Source organism: Lemur catta, chromosome 23 (genome assembly GCF_020740605.2).
Source record: "Lemur catta isolate mLemCat1 chromosome 23, mLemCat1.pri, whole genome shotgun sequence".
NCBI lineage: Eukaryota > Metazoa > Chordata > Mammalia > Primates > Lemuridae > Lemur > Lemur catta.
Window position 1 is genome coordinate 2,538,680 of NC_059150.1, and position 18,100 is coordinate 2,556,779.

General features: G+C 44.5%; 1 long non-coding RNA gene across 1 annotated transcript in view; it reads right to left on the minus strand.

Moving 5' to 3' along the window:
• LOC123626805 overlaps window positions 1-17,837 on the minus strand; it is a 134,533-nt gene extending 116,696 nt beyond the window's left edge. Inside the window, exons 1-2 of the long non-coding RNA XR_006731020.1 lie at window positions 17,741-17,837; window positions 16,803-16,879 (exon numbers count right to left, since the gene is read on the minus strand). This is a non-coding gene — a long non-coding RNA (uncharacterized LOC123626805). The remainder of the gene's footprint in view (window positions 1-16,802; window positions 16,880-17,740) is intronic.
• Window positions 17,838-18,100: the final 263 nt, after the last annotated feature.

Below are 18,100 nucleotides of genomic sequence, written 5' to 3' on the forward strand. Positions count from 1 at the left end.
AGGTGCACTGTGGCTGGGGAGAAACACTGAGGTTTATTCAGCAGACATTTACTGAGCATCCATTGTATTTCCGCCTGTGCTATCTCAGTCTCTGGGGTTACAGAGATGACTAAATAAATAACTCAGGCTTTGCCCTCAAAATTCCTAAGTCAGGGAAATGGAAAAACACAAGAGTAATCAGACGATTAAAATACGATCTGATAATTTTTATGAAGGAGTCAGGTGTGCTGGAGTTGGCGGGGGCAGGAAGAGGGGAAAGGCACAGGGATCCCGATGCCTTAGGCAGATCTGAAAAGAGAAGTCGGTGGGAGTCACCAGGGTGGGGAGGCACAAGGGGACACAGAGACTCGCCAGGACTCCCCCTCCAACTGCAGGTAGTTCCCTGGGATTGGAGCCCAGAGTGGCAAAGTGGGGAGACAACATGACATGTTTTAGAAAGCTCAGCTTGCTCAACCTGCCAGTGATGACCAGAATGGTAAGAGGGAAATCAACCGGCGAGCCGGGGAGACCAGCGTGTAAGTTGCAGCCGCACTGAACAAACCAAGCAAAAGACGTCTTGAAACAGAGCGAACTCACATGGCTGGGAAGACAGAGCGGCCAAATCCCCACCATGTGTACAGCCGGGGTGGGGTGAGGCAAAAGAAAAGATGACTGTCGAGAGTGACTGTCATATGCCCCTACTAATGTCAGGGAGGAGCAGGCTTGAGGGTGACCGTCCATAGCTAAGTTTTGGACACTTTGAGTTTGGGGTGTCCATGGAAACCCCGAATGGAAACGTACACTGGGTAATGGGATTGCGGCATCTCCCATGGAGATGGAAGCTGAAGACACAGACTTGGGTGACAAACACAGAGACAGTCCCCAAAAGCCTTTGTGGCTATGCCTTTGGGAAAGTAACGGTCCTCTCTGGGTTTCCACACCTGTAAAATGGAGATATTAGTTAGTATGTGACAGGGTTGCGGTCACACAAAATTATATGTAATAACGTTAAACACATTGCTTGGCACATAACAGGCATTCCGTACACATTGGCTTATTTTGACTGAGAATCAGTCAAAGAATGTATCCAAAATGAGAAAATGCTCAGGTGTGCGGTTAGGGGCGTATTTGAGAAACAGAAGCAGGGCTCGGTCATATGTCTGTAGCCCCAGCTACCCAGGAGGCTGAGGTGGGAGGACGGCTTGAGCCCAGGAAGTAGAGGCTCCAGTGAGCTGTGGCCACATCTGAAACGAGCCAGCGTGCTCCAGCCTGGGCAACAGAGTGGGACCTCTTCTCTTAAACAAAAAAAGAAGAAAAAAAAGGAAGCAGACTAAGGAGCAGACAAAGTATACTGACTAACAAATATAAATGAAATAAACAGAAGAAAGTAAGACAGCAGGCAGACAACCCTTCAGAAAGCTGCTTACTAACACATACCTACCCAGTCTTCTAAGTTCACATACCCAATAATTCCTCCTCTGTGTATCTATCCAAAGGAAATAATAAACATTCAGAAATTATGAAAAAAAATTTAAAGAACATAGAGAAGAGTTACATAAATTGTAGTAAATTCACGTTATGTAGTTTATAACTGGGTTGGTGGGTCAGAGTTGAGAGAGAGACGAAAAGAGAATGTTCATAAACTACAACAAACTCTCTCAACTATTAATAGAGATCAGATTATATGATAATTTTTGTTTTTTGTAACTTCCTTAATTCATCACAATAAATATATTTTACATGTACATACCCCAAAACCCCCACCTGAAAAAGAATAAATAAAAGGAATTGCAGAATATTTTACTGGGGAGAATTTAAAAAAGACTACGCACCTTGCTTTCATTATCACTCACATTATGACTTTTCTGTGGTTGTTTCTGAAGATCCTTGTCATGTACTCTACCCTCCAGCCAACCCGGGCTTCTCGCATTGCCTTGCACTTTCCTACTTCCCACTCTCCCTGTCTTCCTCAAACTTTTCCCTCTGCCTGGAATACAGCCTTCCGGAAATGAATATCTCACCCCTAACTTCAGGGGTCTCTGAACATCCTGAAATCATTGCAAAATCGTGTGTGTATACACACATACGGGTGTTTTTCTGGGAGGGAGAACACATAACTTTCCCCAGCTTCTCAAATCTTCCATGACCCCCAAAAAGTAATTTAATTCTCATTTGGTCCTTTTGTCCCACCTACTCTGCAGTTAGCTCCAGGATTTATCCAGCTCAGTATCTTCTCAGAGCGTGGAAAAGAGTCTTGCACAAAACAGGCATTAAGATTGTTGAATGCAACTGAACCGTCAACACACCTGTTGGCGTTTACCAAGAGAGGGGAAGTTTTAAAAAGAAAGAAGGAAAGGAAAACCCTTAACTCCTCCAAATTAAAGATTCTATCACAATCCAAATAAGAACAAAAGTGAAAGTGAAATTACTGTATTTTCTTTAGAACCTCAAGCCAGCCTACTAGCAAGGCTGGGACCAGGGACCAGGCAAAGCCTTTTGCAGTCATCGGTCTGCTTCGGACTCGCTGGGATCTTGGGTAATAATTCTTTCAAATTCACCACACCTCATTTCCTATTTACGCAACATGGAAAATAATTCTTGCCCTTTATCTACCAAGTGAGGAGGCTGTAGGGAAAACAGATGACACACCAAATGCTTTCTGGACATTTCACTCGGCAGTCTTCACAAACCTTTTCCTCAGACAGTCTGTGGTTGCAAAGGCCCACTCGGCTGCAGCGGCTGTTTTGATGTCCTGCCTTCCTTCAGTTCTAAAATATTTCCAAATGTGCTCACACGGAGCGTGCATGGTAAGAAAATCCTGGGCTGGAATGCACCCTGACCACACTCCAGAGCAGCATGTCTCCACGGTTTTTAACTCATGCTCCCATCTAAGGAGCATTAAAAATCTCACTCCTTTTAAAATTTTGTATTATGAAAACAAAGGCTTATTTTTTTCCCCTTTGCAAAGTACACAATCCTATGATAAATACTACTCACAAAAAGTTAAAAAAAAAAAAAAAGGGGGATGAGCTGCTCATTTGCAGCAGCGTGACAGCGTGGACAAACCTCAGGCGTCTCCTGCCAAGTGAAAGACGCAGGCCAACAAGAGCACACGGCGTGCGACCCAGTCACATCAAATTCCGGAAAGGCAACCCAGTGTCTACGCCGCGCAGTACATGAGCAGTCGCTGGGTATGCAGGACAGGAGGGGCCCCAGGAAATACGCGGGGGGCAGTGACAGACATGTTCATAACCTGATTGTGATGTTTTCCCAGTATACACATGTGTCAAAATATTTATATGTACGGTTTACTGCATGTCAAGCAAATATTAATAAAGCTGCTTTGAAAAGTTCTATTTTACCACTGAACTTCCTTTTCAAACCACAGCCCTCTCCATCCTGTCCCCACAAACATTGTTTTAAATACGAGCACCGAGCACGTAGGCTGTCCTCATTCATCCCTGAGCCCCCGGGACTTAGCACAGTAGCAAGCCCGACACTCGGGACTCCTCCTTCCACAGACGCCTGGCCATCTCCTGCCCCAGGACCTGTTCGCTTCTGTCCCTGGAAATGATCTTCCACTTCCTTCTCCTCCTCTCCATTCCAGATGCAGCTCAGGAATCTTCTCCATCAGCTGCCAGAACCTGAGCCCAAGGCCCTCCTCGTGTGCCCACGGCTCCTGGGCATGTTTCTAGTTGCCACTCACCACATTGCGCTGATTTTATCTGTTTAGCCTCTGAGACTGTAAACCTAAAGGGGTTCTTAACCATTTTTTGTACCTTGGACTCCCCTGGCAGCCTCCTGAAGCCTTCGCAGAATAAGGTAAAATACACCAGCATATGCCGAAAATGAATTGTGAAATATAGTTATCAGACATTAAAACACATATTGGATGTAACAATCTATGTGCCTTTTTACTGATGTATTAAATAACAAAATCTAGTAGTAGGTCAGACGATTACCATTGTTTCAAAGTAGTGACATTTACAAACATTTCAAGAGAGCTGCAAGAGCTATATAATACGCTGTGAAATGTGTGATTTCCTGATGACAGTCTCAGGTGTAGCTGATACGACTGTGGCGTGTCATTACCATTCATGACTGAAGGAAACACTGCACTGCAGTTAGAGGTTAGTGAAAACGTAATCTTTTCCCACACAAGTTCACAGGGCCCCTGAATTCCACCCAAGGACAAGGATCCCAGGGCCCCTGGGTAAGAAGAGCTGTTTGGAGGAGCTGTGTCCTATTTCTCTCTGGGTTCTCAATGCTCTCAGCACACAGGGGAGAAACTTAATATCCCAGCTACAAAACAATGTAATGATAACAATAACAGTATTAAGTATAAATTAAAAACCAAAGATAAACAGTTTCTCCTGCTACTACTAGTCTGCTTACACCAAAGTACACCCTGGAAAAGGGTTCGCTGACTGCCAAGGAATTCAAATGCATGCACCTGGGACCACAGCACTGCCCGGCCACCTCCTAACATAGTCTTCGATTCTTCGAAGCACTAACATCAAACCATGAAAAGAAATACATAAAGATTGGAGGGATTTAAGTCCACTCCCTTACTATGACCTCGCCATGTACAATGTGACCTTCAGATACATCCTGTGGCTCTCTAAATACTTGAGAAATACAAGAAATTCCCTTTGCTCAGTCTTTTTCTACTCATTGCAGCAGTGAATAATGCAAGATGTTTCGTGCCAACCACGGCCCCCTCTCTATTACTAAACACTTCCTTTCTTCTCTTTTTGTTGTTGCAGTTGTTGTTGAGAGCGTTTCATAAGAATATGAAAATAATGAAATAAGTTCAAGTAAACTGAAGTAACAATGAAGCACCTCTGGAGCAAAAAAATCCCGTTTGCTGTGAATTTTCAAATGACCCTCTTCAATCCCGTGCTGCACACGGGACCACCCACTCCCGGCCCGGTGTGTGCAAGTCCAGCCTGCTCCATCCTGCAGGCGGCCCTGGGAGAAAGAGGCCGCTCCGCTGCCTCCTACCGTCTCCCCATTGCCAGTGTCATTTGTGGTGAATTGGCTTCTTCCAGCATAATGCTAAAGAGCTAAAGGGAGTAAAAAATAAATAAATACATAAATCTTAAAAATCTCTTTTTTATTCCTACCCAAGACATTTAGGAGCCGCTCATACCTTACATCAGTCAGGCAAATTCAAAAGACTGTTGAGCAAGCGTGTTGGTCCATCCACACCCCTATCCCGTTGTAGCTCTAAACATTTGCAACATTAAAAATGAGCTCTATAAAAATAAGCAGCTTTGGAAACTAAGTATCAAGAGCGTGGCTTACTGTCTGAATGAGAATTTGTAAAATTCCTGCAGAACTGCCGAGTGAAATTCCCGGCCGGCTGGAAGAGGAGGGGCCCAGCTCTGCAGGAAGAGAGCTGGCATCTCCTCTGGCTTCCGGGGCCACGGCCACGCCTCGGTCATTGGCAGGACAGTTTGTGCATCGCAGAAATGAGCATCCTGCCTCTATTTTCACCAGCTTTTTACCTGTGGTTTACAAACACGTTCAGATCCATCCCATTTTTAAAGTAGTAACAACTACCTTTACGCCACTTCTCCAAAAACTTACCAAACTACTGTTCTATTATCTGTGTTCTAACTTCTTAGAGCACTCCACAGTCTATGTCTTCACTTCCTCCCTCCGATTCTCTCCTCTAAGCTCTCTGAGCTCTGTTTCCAGCCACCAGTCTCTGCACCAGACTGCGATGAATTCATTCAAATGGACCGTGCCCGAATCGAAGGCCTCATAATTGCCGATCACAGATGATTCTGAGTCCTGGGCTTGCACAGTCCTGAGCGATTCCTGACATTCCGTCCACCTGAAAACAGGCCTTCCCTGGTCCTCCCCTACCTCTCAGTTTCTCCCGAGTTTCCTCTAAATGCTGGTGTTGCTAATTTTCCTACTTTAGTCCTCTTTTCCCACTTAGTCTAGCCATTCTCTTTAGGAGATCTAATTCACAGGGCTTTAAGCTTTTTTGCTCATGAATCTCCTAAAATAAAAACTACATACTCCTGTGCAATTTCTAATTTGACACCCAATTTTTTTTTTTTTTTTAAGAGAGAGACTCTCATTCTGTCACCCAAGCTGGAGAGCAGTGGCTTGATCATAGTTCATTGAAGCCTCAAACTCCTGGGCTCAAGAGATCCTCCTGCCTCAGCCTCCAGAGTAGCTGGGACTGCAGGTGCGCACCATAATGCCAGGCTAATTTTTCTATTTTTAGTAAAGATGGGGTCTCGCTCTTGCTCAGGCTGGTCTCAAACTCCTGAGCTCAAGGGATCCTCCCACCCCGGCCTCCCAGAGTGCTAGGATTACAGGCGTGAGCCACCACACCTGGCCAATTGTATCACTACTTTTTATAGATGCAGTCACTAAGAAACTCTTTTCACATAAATAAATGAAGGAATGGAAGTATTCTAGCTACAACAATGTCACTCAAATATCTGAAACCCTTGCAAGTCCTAGCCCCAAAATCACTTTGTAATCTATCTAGAAAAATCATATTCAGTCAGGCATGGTGGCATGTACCTGTAGTCCCAGCTACTGCAGAGGCTGAGGCAGGAGGATGGCTTCAGCCCAGGAGTTCCAGGTTGTAGTGTGCTGTGATCATGCCTGTAGATAGCCACTGCATTCCAGCCTGGGCAACATAGTGAGACCCCCATCTCATTAAAAAAAAAAAAGAAAAAGTAGACAGGTGTGGTGGCGAGTGCCTGTAATCCCAGCTATTCAGGAGGCTGAGGCAGAAGGATCACTTGAGACCAGGAGTTTGAGGATCCAGTGAGCTATGATGAGGCCACTGCACTCCAGCCTAGGTAACAGAGCGAGACCCTGTCTCTTAAAAAGAAAAAAAAAAAAAACACACCTCTCAGTCACATCATGTCCTCTCCTAAAAGCCTTGCGATGGCTCCACATTTCTGTCACGGCTAAAACCCAGGGTCCTTAGGATGACGTTAAGTGGTCTGACTCCCTTCCCCCTCACTCACTCTGTTCCAGCCTCGCTCACCTCCCTGCTGTTCCTAGATCTTGCCAGGAGGCAACTTCCTGTTGCCCCTCCGCTGTTTCCTCTGCTTGGAAACCTCTTCCGCCGAGACCCCCCCAGGACACCTTCAAACCTTTGCTCAAATCTCATCTTTCCCGTGAGAACAGCCCTGACCCGAGCCCGGGTGCGGACGCAGGCGCCTGGCCCCGGAGCAGGGAGCGTCCCCTCCTGCACGGGTGGCCCGGGACAAGCGGTCTCTGCGCCGGTTAGACCCGGGCCTCTGAGGAAGCGAGAATAAAAATTCACTTTGCTGTGCGCTTCCTCTGGCCCCAAGCCAGGCCCTAAGAAAAGGAACCATCCCAATTTTGCAGGGATCAGATCAATTGTTCCAGATCACAAAGCTTGCAAACAGTCGAGGCTGCACGGCCCACTCCGCCTCACGCCGGGGGCTCCGTGTCCGTGTCCTGCAGCCCCCGATTCTGTCGTAGCAACGAGAGCCCAGTTCCAGCTCCACTCCACTCGGGAGCGGAAGGATGAAAGGCAGGTAATTTAGCATTTGGGGCTTTTTTTTTTTTAATTGCCAAGTCATTATATTAAGTCTATCCATCTAAACTGGAAAAAACCAAAACAGATTCTTAATACATTTTACGTTTTCTTCTTTAGGTGTCAATTACCTTCCATCCAGAATAGCTAAGAACAGAAAAGTGTATTAAGTTGGAAACTTTCCCTGGTCCCACGGGGCTCGGGAGTGGTCATTTGCAGCCTTCCTGATCTGTCTTCAGGTCTCCCCCCATTCCATTCCATCCCTTCCCTCCCCTGCCGCCTCTTAATTGTTCACTGAGAGAAAGCAGGAACTCCAGCGAACTGATGATTTCTTCCTGTACTTGGTGTCATTTGCCTGAGTAGTCATGTCCGTGAGCTAGGAGGCAGTCTCCACGAGGTTGGTCACCAGGGCGTTAGTGTCATTCGCCTGGGTTCAAATTCCCACTCTGCTACCAACTCGGAATGCTGAGGGATGGGTTTGGCCTCTTTAAGGCACTGAATACTAAAGTTCCTCCTTTACAGGGGAGGGTAAGGATGGAGTGATGCAAAGTGACTGCAAAGTGAGTCAAATGCAGCTAAGGCCCTAGCCAGCCCCTGGCCTAGGGGAGGTTAGTCCCCAGGTGCTGCTGCAGAGACGCCCCTCCCAGTGCTCCGTCCACAAAGGGACCAAGTTGCTCCCCGTTCTGGACTCAAAACACTCTGGAGGGAGACCATGTTCACATAGTAAATTCCCACCTTGTGAAATGACCTAAGATGTTTGCTAGCACTGGTGAGCTTTCTGCCTTCCCTACTGGAGGAGTGTTTGTTTGCATTCTCTTTAGCCCCAATACGTACTTTAAAGGAAACCACTTTTATATTATAAAAATAAAATAGCAGTTCTAAGTACAAATTATTGCCACTTTTATCTTTATCTATAATCCACATTCCTAGCAAGAGTTCTAACAAAATGTTCTTTTTGATTCTAAGGAAACTCAGTAGCTTCCTGCCGCCCCTATGGATACAGTGTAACATCTCACTGTCTATTCAATTATATGATCAAAATAGGAAAACTGCCCTAAAGCTGAAGCAAAGTTAGACACCAACTCTAAATATCTGGCTAAATATTGTATTTTCTTGTTATTAATTCTTTAAAAGGAAATGAATTCAAGAAGTTTCATTATGTAAAATTTCAGAATAATGGCAAAAACTAATTTTCTCCTTTTTCTAAACATTGTATGACAACTGCTTTACCATCTATACCCATTTCACATTCTAGGAACAGGAAGAAATATTTAGAGAATTTCACCAACAAATCAACTAGAAAGAGGACTTAGCAGGTTTTTAGAAATCTCTAAAACACAATTGGAAAGTATGTATAAGTTATTATGTATAAGTTACTATGTATCCATGCACAATCAGCTTCACAGTCTTCCTATTTATATTCAAATAACAACATCCCAGCAGTTGCCCACAGTGTGATTCGCTGCAGTGCTCACCTGGGTGCAAAATGTTTGACCCTGCAAAGCGTAGGTGACTCAGCACATTCAAATTGCAGAGCTCAGGTTTAGTGGATAGGTATGTTCCTCTTCTCTTGCAAATACTGAGAAGACATTAGGAGGATTTTTTTAAGGTTTGAAAGGTCAAAGAATTTAAACCTATGCCTCTTTGGCCAAAGAAAAGAATAAAATAAAAGAGGATGATATAGATTGGAGAAAAGAGAAATAAAATTGTCATAAAAACGATTCCGATTGCTAAAAACATTTTTGTACTTCAGTGCATTAGCATTTAAATTGCCCCAGTGGGACGCGGAGGAAACACCTACCCACCGATGCTGACAGGGCAGGGAAGCTGGTGGGGTTTGCACCTTTTCTCTCCTATTGTTCCAGTGGAGCCAGTTTTCTCCCTGGCTGCATAAACAGACCACAGTGAGGGCGAAACAGGCATTGCGAAAGGTAATATTGTTTTACAAAAAGGCAAATAAACGAATTTTTTTCATTCCAAAGACTAGAAGGCTGAGAAATTGATCACGTTGAGAACTACGCTTTTCTAGTGGTGTGTACACTTGTGGATCCCAAACCTTGCAGATTATCAAAGCCACACGGAAAGGGTTTCATAAACATGGATTTACATTTACAGGTCCCTTTCCTTCCCCAGATTCTGATTCAGCAGGTTTGGCGTGGAGCCCAGGAATCTGTAAACACTAATCCCGGTGATTCCGACAAACAGGCCAGGTTTGGGAGTCAGACAGAGCTGATAAAACACAGAGGTGAGGTAAAGCAAGTGGTGAATCACACTTCTTCCCAGCCCAACGGTAAATCGCGTGGGTAAAAAGTCAAAGAGAACTTTAAAACTTACAAGGATGTATCTTCATACGTTAAAGCTCACAAATACTGGCAATATTTTAAGTTGTCTCAATTTTTTTTTTCAAGACAGGATCTTGCTCTGTCCCCTGAGTGCAGTGGCGTTATCATAGCTCACTGCAACCTGGAACTCCTGGGCTCAAGCGATCCTCCTGCCTTTGCCTTCCAAGTAACTGGGATTACAGGCGCACTCCACCTTTCCTGGCTAATTTTTCCATTTTTCTGTAGAGACAGGGTCTTGCTCTTGCTCAGATTGGTCTCAAACTCTTCGCCTCAAGCGATCCTCCTGCGTTGGCCTCGCAGAGTGCTAGGATTACAGGCATGAGCCACCTCGTCCGGCCAATTGTCTTAACTTTTAAAATTCCCAAAGACATCCTAACTTTAAAAAGTTATTTTAGAACATGACCTTGACTTCTAGTTCCTGTTTATAGTGATGAGTTACACATATCTTTGTGCCTGAAACAAAGACTCCTCCTCCAGGCCCTGTGCTTGCTAATTTCCTTCAATTCATTCACATAATCTTCATGGTAGCCCCTGCAGAGTAGCTGCTATTCATACCCCCATTTCACAGATGCGGAAGTGGAGGCTCTGAGAATTGTCCCAGTGGTGAAGCCAATACTTAAACAGAGTCCTGATGCTCATGCTCGGCTGTCCGTCACAGAGAGCCGGTTTTGTTGGTCGATTGGTTATTTGGAGACATTTATACATGAGATTCGGATACGTTCAGGGAACGTCAGGCCTGGTATAATCTTCATACATTCAGCAAACAACTGATTGAGTTGGGCAGCTATCAGGTGTGGGGGGGCAGATATGAAGACCACCAATAGCCCCCCACTCTGGAAGTGCCCTCCCCAGCCCCCCACAGGGAAGCAGAGAGGCAGAGAAATAAACTCCATGAGCTTCTCCTGGACTTTGCTCAGCCAACTGTCCCAGTGGAGACCCAGAAGTGCACTCTGTGTCGTCTGAACTGTCACACCTCTGCTTCTGATTCAGAAATGTGCTCACCCGGATTATGGCCCCGGAATGCTCTGAAGAACACGGTGGCAGTGGCTGTCTGGGGCTGTCTTGGAAAGCCTTCGCAGAGAATGCAGTTTATGAGCTGAATGGTGAAGGATGAAAAAGATTTCACTAAGCAAAAAGGCAAAAGGGTGTTCTAGGCCCGGGGCAGCATGCGCTGAGCCTGCCCTGTGTCTAGCAGGGGACCCTGGGGCTGAGGTCTGGCTGGGGGTGAGGAGCAATGGAGAGAAGAGGAGGCTAGGAAAAGACAAGGAAGGGGATTTTATGCCATGTGAGGAGTTCAGACTTGGAAAGACACAAAAGGGAACCAACCGCGGTTTTTAGGCAGAAGAGTCACAGCACCTGATTGGTATTTCAGTAACGTTTGCACCCAGGTGGAGAAGGGGCTGCACGGAAGGCACAGGGTTTGACGGAGCCGATTAAAGGCTGTTGCAACAATCCAGACTGGATCCAGCCCACACTAACGCCATGATCCTGCAGTTAAAGGAGTGACCTCACTGGAGAAATTTCCGAGGTTCAGGGCACAGCTCTGGAGTCGGGTGGGCTGAATGCTGGCTCCTTGCCTCCAGCCAGGGCTCTTAGCAAGTCTTTAACTTCTTTAAAACTTCACCTTGTTTATTTCGTATGCATCCTGTGTCACTGTCCAAAGAAATGAGATCATGCTCATCTGCACACGGTTCTCAATCCATCGTCGTGATAACAGCGATGATGATGATGATGATGATGACAATAACGACAGATGACACTCTGGTGGCTGACTGGCTGCAGGCGGAGGGTAAGTGAGAGAAGAGCACAGACACCTCCAAGGTTCCTAGGTGGGTGAGTGAAGGCACACATTGCCCACCGGTCTAGGGGCACAGAAAGGACACCTGGCTTTGAAAAAAAGGCAGTGAGTCTGGTTTTGACCATGCCGTGCTTGGGGGGCCTACCAGCAACTTGTTGTATTCATAGTTGGAAATACAGACGGAAAGAGGAGTCGGGGCTGGAAGTAGAGACTCGTGAGTCATTTGGGATCTTGTTCAGAGCTTTAGAAATGGAGTTTCAGGAAACACTAATTCACAGAGCATATTGAGGAGAAACCAAAGTAGTGGGTATGTTGTTCAAAACTAAAGCTCTTGTTCAGGGTTGTCAGAAACAGAGAGCCACTGAGAGCCAACTACCTGCCAGGCGCTGCCCTGAAGCCTGAGACTGGAACAAGCAGACCAGTCCATGGACAGCTCACACTGTCATGGGGAAGAAAAGCCAGGCAGTAACCCTGACACCCAGACAGGGGAGGAGCAGGCCGAGAGGAGCGGAGGGAAGAGCCCGGGGAGGCCCAGCCTAGCTCCAGGGCCCGGGAAGGCCTCCCCAGGGTGCAAGGTCTGAGCTGAGAGCTGAGATTCAGAGAGCAGTAACTGAGGGCTTACTAAATGCCAGCCACTCTTCTAAGTCTTTTAAGTATTAATATATTATCCCATTTAATCCTTACAGCAACCCAGTGAGGTGGGTACTGTTATTATCCCCACATTAAAAATAAGGCAACCTAACCACAGAGATGTTAGGCCGCCCGCCCACACGGCTCGCAAGCTGGCAGAGAAGACCCGGACTGAGGCCAGTTCCAGACAGAGCCCCAGGCCTGCTCTCGCCCCCGTGGAAACTGCTTCTCAGTGTCTCTGATAAATGCGCAGAGAAAATGAGTTCAAGAAGGAAGATGCAATCAACACTGTATCGCAGTGGTTAAGAACACAAAGGCTCCATCTGGAAATAATAGTTAAGTGCTTGGTAAATGTTTGCTATGTGATGACTTACAGCACGGCAGCTGCGTAGAGAACTGGTCAGAAGCCCCAGATTTAAATGCCAGCTTCACCCTTCACTAATTCTATAACCCGGAGACAAGTGGTAACCTCATCGGTAAGACAGGTCTAGCACACAACTCAAAGATCATCGTGAACATGAGGAGGTATAACCCCCACACATCCCAGTCTCCAGGAGGCAACGTTACCTTCGGGAGGGGCTGACGCTGGGGAAGGTCCCCATGGCGGCTAAAAAAACCCTGACTTTCGGATAAACAGTTAAAGCTCAGAGGAGGTGCGGCATTGAAAACAGGCTACTTTAGGTGACAGTCACAAACTATTTGTTATTCTGAGAAAAAACCTGGGAGGGGTGAAAAAAATCAGGTTTAGAACTCCAACTGGTCTTACCAATTATTAAGGAAAATTAAATGTATCTTATTTGCCATTGTGAAAATTAGCTCAGACACACAACAGGAAGGTTGATTTCACTAAAGCTCAGTTCATTCCAAAGTGACTCAGTCAGAAAGGACGGGCTTCTTCCGTACAATAGAGTATTGTCCCTTGTGAGGTAGAAACAAAGCAGCAACATGAAAGCAAATTAGCTCGCAGAAAGACAGATGCCAGGATCCCAAAGTGCCGTGCTAAGTGCCTTAAGAGGCACCAGCGTGCTACGGTGGTCCAGAAAGACAGCTCTCAGCCCCCGGATCAAGGATGATTACGAGGAGAGGATTTGATCCCAGCTTGAAAGGGCTTTAAAGGGCAAACTATGGTTTCCTGCAGTGGCTTTGGACAAAAGCATCCACGAGGCCCCGAAAGGCAGGGTTCTGCCTGCCTTTGTCTCCTACAGCATCCACTACTCTCCAGCCCCGACCACGAGCCACAAGGGCAGCTCTGTTCTCAGTGCTCCGAGGCCACTCCTACAGCCAGGCATCTGCACTTGCCCAGAATCAGAAATCCTGGTCTGCGAATGAGCTGCACACTGCTGGTCCCAGGAGGACTATAACCTCCTCTGCAAACCTTCCCTGAGCACCTGCCCCTGCAAGGTTCCCACCTGAACATGCCTCACATCCCCCACCCACCTCCCCCCCACCCCGCCCACAAACTCACATTTAACATTCTATTTTACTTTCTTTTCAGTACTGAAAACTATGGAAAATTATCTTGTTCAATTTTTTACTGGTTTATTTTCTTCCCATCTCCACCCTCTGCTAAAATTTTAAGTTCCATGCATGCCTCGATCTTGTCTTTCTTTTTTACCTTTACATTCCCAGCACCTGGCAGGAAGTGAAGAGTTCAATAAATATTTATTGAATCAATAAAGGAATGCAGAAGCACACGGTCAAGTTGCAGAAGCAGAGAAATAAAAGCTGAGTTTGGGAAGGTGGTGAGTCGCCCATTCCGGGACGGCTGGGCACAGACAGAGGAGGCAGGAAAGGCTGCTTGCAGAGGAACCGGCACAATTTGCAATGAGCAGACAGCGGAGAGCCTCCACCGGCATCTGCCCAGGACAGTGCCCTGAACAGAGCGGTCTTCAGAGAGGATTCACCTGGCGGCTGTGAAAAGGATGGATTGAAATGAAGCTAGAAAGAAAACCATTTGTTACCCCTAAAATTGGCAAAGATTAAGAAGTCTGACAAAGCCCACTGTGGTGGGTTGTGCCTGTTGTCCCACCTAATCCAGAGACTGAGGCAGGAGGATCACGTGAGCCTAGGAGTTCAAGTCTAGCCTGGACAACATAGCAAGACCCCATCTCTAAAATAAATAAATACATAAATACATAAATTCTGACAAGTGCTGGAAAGTATCTGTCAGAAAACAGTTTTTAAACAGTTGAAAATCAATTTGGTAATATCTCTTAAAAGTTAAATTACATATATTCAAAATGTAGCAATTCTGCTTCTAGGTATCAAGACTAAGAAACTATTGCCTATATCCTATATCCAACATATATTAAAATAATACAAGCATTGTTTGTATTAGTGAAAATTTTTAAACAAGCACATATCCACTAATGGACTTATGAATAAAATGTGGCATTATTTAAGTACCATGAAATGCCAGACAGCGCTTAAAAACAATGAGTATATACATGTATCTTAACATGGATGGATCTTAAAAATAATGTTTTTTTCAAACATAAAACAATAAAAATCCACAAAGCAATACTACACATTGACTATGGGTGCATAGAAACAGATATAAAACATTAAAAAGCACACAGTAAACTGACACGAGCTCCGGGAGGTGAGGACAGAGGAGGGAATGGGAATGGAGTTAATACTCAAAGGGAACTTGACTTTATCACCAATGTTTCATTTCATGTTTGAAAATGAAGCAGATATGACAAAAATGATAAAACCTGTTAATTTTAGATGATGGGAATATTTACAATGTTTACTGAGAATCAGAAGAGACACAGATGGAAAAACTAACAGGATTTCAGGGCTGGCTGGGTTAGTAAAGGGTATAAAGGAGCCAGAAAGAATGAAGTTCAAAATTACATATATATAATATATACATACACACACACATATGTAGATACACATATAAACTTTTTTTTGAGACAGAGTCTCGCTCTGTTGCCTGGGCTAGAGTGCCGTAGCATCAGCCCAGCTCACAGCAACCTCAAACTCCTCGGCTTAAGCAATCCTCCTGCCTCAGTCTCCCGAGTAGCTGGGACTACAGGCATGCGCCACCATGCCCGGCTAATTTTTTCCATATATATTTTTAGCTGTCCAGCTAATTTCTTTCTATTTTTATTAGAGACAGGGTCTCACTCTTGCTCAGGCTGGTCTCGAACTCCTGACCTCGAGCGATCCACCCGCCTCAGCCTCCCAGAGTACTAGGATTACAGGCGTGAGCCACTGTGCCCAGCCTCACATATAAACTTTTAACAATGGGAGTCTGGCCACACCATTAAAAGAACTAAAAAACAGTGAGCTCCATTTTAAAGGTTTGCTGTACTTAGGAGACAGCCAAGTGATGCCCAGCAACAGGCCACAATTCACAAACCCACACTGGTCCTAAAAACCTATCCTGGAAAAGTCAGGAATAAAATGGATGCTTCTCTCAATTTCCTTTAAAAAATTAAAAAAAAAAAAAAAGACTTCTTACAAGTCCATAGAGAGTTCACTTTGGGTATGTGGCTTGTTTACAATATATATATAGAAACCCAAGCACGGTGTCCTGTACTCAGCAAGTACTGGTCCTCCTCTTTGAAAGTCAGATTATCAAATTTTAATACACATTTCTAGAAAGCCTGGGGGTTTGAGCTCTGATAATTAACCACTCTAGTAAGGCAACTTGTTAAGAGTTTCTTTTCAGTAAGCAACATTGATGAGTGAAACAATGATCCGAATGCACACTCTTCAAATTAAAATTTAGGGGACAAACCTCTATTTTGACATCAAACTCTCCGTTCTTACATAAAGATTATCAGCTTCCAATGAGCAGGATAATGCAGTTTATTCCTGCACCCCCTCTAATATTTCGTGATATTTCCATGTTTGCATAGTACTTTCCTGTCTTTTATAATGTGTTTTGCAACCCTCAAAAGTCAACAGTCTTCGCTCTTCTCTAAAGAGGAAAACACAAGAGACGGGTGACTCCCGGGCAGAGTCAATACTGGAACTCAGACCCCTGGAGACTGGAGTTCTAAGTTCCTAAAACCTCGAAGCTCTTGTTACCCCAGCAGAACTTCCTCCTTTACTGGACTGCGCTTCTCTGAAGCCTCTGGGACCAGAATGTCAGTCTCTAAAGCGTTTTCCTTCAAAAGTAGTCAGCGGTCAGAAATAAACATGGGCCCGCAAGTTGTAGTCTTTAATAGTTTAAGAATATCTGAACTTAAGGGATTCCATTCTTTAACCTTGGCTTTTTAAGAGGCACAGCCAAACTGCACGGATAGAACCTAACAATCTCCATAATTAACGTTAACTTTGCCGGTGATTTTTTTAAGAGTCCTCTATTAAGACTGGGTTAAATTCAGCTCAAACGCTGCTGTTTAAACCATTGGCTGTGTGTGTGTGTGCTCCAGTCAGTGCTATCTTGAACACGCTTAGCTCCCGACACCCACAAGGCTGGTCTGCTGGTACTGACCTTATAAAGCCAACAGTTAACTGACTGTGTATATAAGGATTTAAGAGATTATTTTACCAGAATAAAGTTGCTTTGTAGCCATCCAGTGTAAATGGTGTTTCTTTCCATTAACAAATTGAAGAGCTCAGAAGCACCTGAAATTAAATGACAGCTTAAAAAAATAAACTAATATCCTAAAAAGTTTAGGTTTACTGACAATATCAGATATTTCTGGTTTAAAAAAATCAGCCAACTGTGTTTTCTGATCATGCCTTCCACGTGGGACCTCAAAACGCTTTTCCAAATTTTTTTGCACAATCACACATTTCTAATTCTAATTTTATGAGTTTAAAAAAAGAGCTAAACAAATTACCCAAAGTTATGCAGCCAGTTCATAGCAAAAGCCAAATGAGAGCCCAAATGTAATCTACTAATTAAGAATCTGATATAATGTTCTTTTCACTAAGCTGTATCACCTCCTTATCCTATTTCCCTTAAAAAAAATTGTTTACATATCCATTAAACTGGTCACATCAAAATATAGCAGGGAGCCACCATTAATTATCAGCAGGTCCTTTCTTAAAGGAACAAAAAACAATCAAGTATGTGCTCAAAAATAAGCTATAAAAATAATGTTGTATCTCACAAATTTGTCTACAAGTTTTAGCCTTCATTGTATTCATTAATTAAAAACCCCACCATAAATCTTCTTTTCCTATTGCTAAAATATTCTTAAACTGGCTTTGTATAAAACACCAAAAACGCACGTCGGCCGCAACACACACAAATTCATCACTCAATCTCCGTCCATTACTCTTGCCAAGGTCAGTATCGAATATTCCTGAAATTTTCACTTGTAGAATGAATAGATGTTTTGTAAGGATTATCTATTCAGGCCGCAAAGCAGGGGGAGGGGAAGAACACAAGAAACAATTCGCTATTCAACTGGTACTGAGCAAATTCCAAGTACAAAATCCTTTGTTTGTTTTTATTTTGTTCTTGTTTTTCTTACCTACCTTGGGACTCCAATCCACGAAAAGAAATATATCTTCTGAGATTTTTCTAGAGCCTTTTCACAAGCCTCCCTGGAGAAGGAGAACGTTGTGGCCAGCTCTGGCTTTATTTTGCAGTCAGGGACTGGAACCCAGAGCTATCTATTTGCATTCCAACACCCTTCTTTTGTTTTCTGTCCCTCAAGAGGCTCAACCAGTTCAAACAGCAGGTATGGCAGTTAGATCATTGTAATGACCCTAGAAAACTCCAAGGAGAAAACTTCTGCAAACAATGCAGTTATTTTATCTAAAAACTACCACTTAACTTCCTTCATCAGTCAAGCCTACAGAGCAAGTTAGACCATCTCATTAAAAATTTACCTT